Source organism: Morone saxatilis, unplaced genomic scaffold, assembly GCF_004916995.1.
Source record: "Morone saxatilis isolate NCDOM2014 unplaced genomic scaffold, NCSU_SB_2.0 Contig24, whole genome shotgun sequence".
Classification (NCBI taxonomy): Eukaryota; Metazoa; Chordata; class Actinopteri; family Moronidae; genus Morone; species Morone saxatilis.
The window spans coordinates 20,943,518-20,948,690 of record NW_023339807.1 but is presented as its reverse complement, the minus strand read 5'-3'; positions in this window follow the sequence as shown (position 1 = coordinate 20,948,690).

The window sequence follows — 5,173 nt, the reverse complement described above, 5'->3', positions numbered from 1 at the left end:
AAAAGAAGAGATTTTTTTCCTTAAAATCAAAAAAACATGATCCAAACGAGATATGTGGTGAATGCTTTAATATGGGTTCATCGTCGACTCTCTGCACTGATTCTTAAATAAACTTGATGTGAATAAGAACTGTTTTCAGATGCTTTTCATAACCTAAGTGACATCCAATACTTTATGGAGAAAAGTCATTTCTACATTTCCTATGCTTATTTGAACCTTGTTCAACTTGATAAATTGTTGTTGCTGTGATTAATGTGTCTGCATTAATGATGACAACTCAAATAAGATGACCACCCTTTCACAGTTTTCGCACAAACCCCCACCCTTTGGAAAGCTTTATACATGACCAGTTTTACAAGAATATTGGGTTTCCACCATCGTTACAACAGCGTTAACAAATAACCACCACCAAGAAAGTACCTCACGTCTACAACTGTTTCGGCTATTCTGTGCAAGATTGTACCTTATGATCAAACTCAGAATCTCAAATGATCTGGTCTCTTAGACTGTCAATTTGCAGTTACCCTTTGATCTTCTCCACTGTCGCTTATTGTTTGAAATATTTCTGAATTCATTTGCTTAAAGGTTTATGTATTTTTTTTGCAGATCACATGGACGCAAGTGCAGCTGCTGTTCCTGGGCCATTTCGTGTTATGATTCTCTGCGCTGATTCATCCTCGATTATGCATCGTGTGATGATGCCTTTGTAGTTCTAACATCCATCCATGGTGTTCATGCTTGTTGCAACGGCTTGTCAATGCACTGGAGACTGCCTTTTACACAACATTCGACTATCCTTTCTTCTCTCCAAACGGAGATCAAGAAAAAGGGAACATCAAACCACGAAGGACACGAGACTTACAGTGTCACCCCGAACGAAACCGCCCAATCACCAGAGTCATGATGTTTATCGGCCAGCCGGTCTGAACTCAACAACGAGTCAGCTCTACCCAGCGACTGTCGCCAGAGACTGCATACCCCCTGCTCTGCAAACTCTGACCTGATCTGTTAAATCATTATTCGATACCGATCTTTCCGTTTTCTTAATATGTGCAGGTTCTCTTAGGTTATATCTTATCTTCTTATCTTTGTATTGACGGTCAGCTGTATGACACCATCCCGCTTGCGCACGCTTCAATCTGCTCTCTGGTCACCCCACCCTTCCAATCCTGGATCCTGCACCCTCATCTTAATCCTTTGCCTCTTACCTCTGTCTAACAGACACCCGCTCCCTCTCGTACAGGCTCTGACCTAAAAGGCGAGGAATTTATCTCTGCAAGGATTGTATAGTGTAAATTCTTTGACAATAAAGCAGCCATTTTACTATGTAGACTCTCTGTTCCGTGTTCTTCATTACGTCAATGCGCGCTAGATATTGAGTCCCTAGTGGCTCACAAAGAACTATGCAATACTCTGGGCCATAAATATCTGACACCTGAGCCCTCCTAGATTGCATTCTAGCACACATTTAATTTCACAGCTATTAGGTTTTCATTCTTCTATAGTGACTGGTAGTTTTAATTCTTTAATGTTTGTTTCATTTAAATTGTCTAGAACATGATTTGTGCCGTCAAGTGCAGTCAATTTGCAATAGTATCTTATATTTACTGAAGGGGGGTCTTTTTATTTTTTATTTATTGTCTGATTATTTTGCGTCCGTTGCTCCTGAAATGTTTTAATCCTGGTTTCAACCATGTAAGGCCTTTTTTGAATTTGCTTTGAAAAGGTTGTTAGTAATAGTATGTCAATTTGTCCACTCCATTCCATACAAGAGTCTGCCCTCCCTATTACAATTTTCCTGTTCGTCATTCAGGAGTATACCTCTGCATCCATTCCTGATCAAAATATCAGTCTTTTCCGCACCAAATATCTTATTCACAACATTTATGTTATAACAATGAAGAGAACAGGAGAAGGAAGATGTCCTACGCTACTTGGGCTTGAACCTGGCGTTATCACCACCACGTGACTGCCCTCCTCGGTGCTTAAATTTGTGGCATCTTTTTTTCAAATGTCAGGTCACCGCCGTTGGCCCACTGACACATATCTTCATATCTTATAACAGAAGTCTCTTATGTTGGGCCTCGCTTTTTTTTCTGAAGATACCTGGCTGCGCTAATTACCAACACAATAACACGCACCGCACGCACATACGCACATGGAAACCGATTAAACGCTTATAATACACCGATGAAACGTCTGGATATTCATCTTCTCTCGCCTGACGGGACCCAGCAGAACAGAACGCTCAATTTACAGTGGCACATTAATAAGACTCCTGGGCAACTAGGAAGCACCAGAGGACCAGCGTGTGCAAGCAGTGGAGTGCAAGCGGGGACGGCCAACTCACACAGAACCGGCAGAGCCAATCGAGGAGCTTGCTGGGCTGGTCGCTAACTAAGGGAACAGGATTCAGCTTAGCGGAGCCTTTTCCGCTTGGTCCTAGTGCTTGACGGGTCTCTGTTTACTCATATTACTATAGTGTAACATTGTTTATGGATGGTAAAAACTGCAGGGGACCAAAACGGCCTTTTGAAAAAGTGCAGGGGACATGTCCCCTGTGCCCCCCCCCAAATTACGTCCGTGATCTGAACTGCTACTGAATAGATTCCCATGGAATTTTATACAACCATTCATGGTGCTAGACTGAATCATAATGACTTTGCTGATCTCCTTATAGTGCCTCCATGAGGCTGACATTTTTGAGTTTTTAAATCAAGTATTGCCATGAAATTTGGTGCCAACAGGATGAAATGTAATAACTTTAAGGATCCTCTGACTTTTTATGTGGCACCACCATCAGGTCAACATTTGAATATGTTTAATACTGGTTGGTTTATAACCAAATACCTCCACTGACTGACTAATAATATCGGCCTCAACTGTACTGCATGTTAGCGTCGTCATTGTGAGCATGCTGACAGTATTTAGCTTCAAGCACTGAAGTGACATACAACCTCACAGAGCCACATGGCTGTAGTCTTAAAACACAAAAACAGAAGTGATATTCAGAGACTGCATGTTGAAAATGTAAAATAGAGAAATAGAATGAGTGCAGATACAATCTGAAGCTATTAATGTACTTCTTGTTTTATGTTTATAATTACTGAACTCATGTTCATAAAATCTGAAATTTCCGGGTAGCAAGAATCTTTTTTTTTTTTGTAGTACATTCTTGAAGGTTTTGCACTACAGGTAGTTATGGTAAGTAGTGGAGACAAAAAATACTATGATAGCTAGTGAACACGCCTTCACATATTGCAAAATGGAATTCTTTATTTCCTAAAAACGAACTGTAATTCACAAAAAACTGCATGACAAAAAATGTTAAATGCATCTCCAAGTTGGACTGTTACAAGATTTATCAAATCACCATCTAGTGTACTTCCCGTTTCTTTCTAATGACTTACTTGAAAAAATGTGACACCAACCACAAACAGAGAAGAAGCAGAAAAGGAGAAGAAAGAGAAAAAAAATGAGTCACTCAGCAGAGATCACTGTGAAGAGAAAAGAGCAGAACAAGGCAAAGACAGGTAGAAACACAACTTTTGCCCTATTTTATAAATATATTTTTGAGTGAATCATTCTTCCCTGAGTAATATCATAAAACATGTGTATCAGTGCTGTTGTTGAGCTGTGGTAAAGGCAATTGTTATATATAATACAATATTTGAATATATGTTTAATTCTATGTTTAAACTTTCATTTACATATTTAAGTTTCATTCCATATTCAAAGCTTCTATTATATATACTAATTTATTTTTGTAGGGATTTAAAAGTAACTGCACCAGAGCTAACAGACAATTTGATTCTGTTGTCCCTGGGTGGGTAGACAGAAAACAACCACAGTGCTTTCGATGGTGATGGTAGAGACTGTTGGTCATTGGTGTGTTCATTTTGGTTGTGACTGCCATAACATATGATTTACATCATTTTCATACTCAACAACAAACTATTCAGTGACACCTGGTATATGGAGGTTTCTGCATTTGTTATGTTTCTTCATGATTCACCGATCTGTATATAGAAAGAGGTGGAGAGGTATCAAAGCTGTCGACCATAAGTATTTTATCGCAAATGTATTCAAATTGGCTGTGGAGCTGTTTCTGAACTTCATTAATTGAACTTCATGTTTGTGTTTTATCCTCCATGTGAAAAGAGTGTGTGGACAAAGAGACTGACGGTCTCAATTATCAAACCAAGATGTTTGTTCTAATCTGGGCGACTCTGCTGTTCGCTGTGACAAGCAGCAATGCTCACACAGGTATGAGTCTCTGCCAGCAATATATTCTTTATTTTTTTACATAGCATTATGAATGATAAATTGTGTCAAATAAATTGTGATAGTAAATGTTCCTTTAGACGTTTTCAGAAATGCTTTGAAAATACACACATCTGGAAAGATCCAGATGTGTGTATTTCCAGTTTTTCCAGATCCAGTTTGTAATCTTCTGCATACGGACAGTATCTGTGCATAATGTACCACCACCTTGGATCTGTACGTATTGTTGTGCATTTATTCCAGTGTTTTTCCAACTAAAATTTAGCAGACACTAATTTGATGACTCAAAACACTTAATCACTTGGAAATTCTGGAATTAATTAAATTAAACGTATGTGTACCAAAGATGGCACTTTTTAGGAGTAATCTCTTTCAGTGACATATTTTGGTGTATGTCAAAATCTAAACATCTTCTAAAGTATAACTGCGTTTGTTTCCCTCTTTTTTGTTTGTCGAGTGCTCTCCTGTCAACAGCTGTTTTATAAACATAAAGAGTCAATGTACTGTACAAATTTCCTCTGTCTGTGTTTCTCTTGCTGTTTGCTTTGACAGGTGCATTGACGAAGCAAGGACCATGTGACAATGGGTTCTGTATCACTCTTAGTGAAGGAGAAATAACAGCAGAGGCTGGACTCTGTGCTGTGATACCGTGTTCTTTCACTACTGGTTCTGGCTTTACACCCAAAAATATAATTTGGTACAAATGTGAACACTCTAAAAAAAGATGTGTTAAATCAGATCAGATAATATTTCACACAAAAAAGACCAACAGAAAAAAACAGTCGGGGTTCGAAGGACGAGTGTCACTGTTGGAGCCTGATGTGAGTCTGAACAACTGCAGCATCATCATCAATGACCTCACTGAGTCAGACTCTGGATCATATCAGCT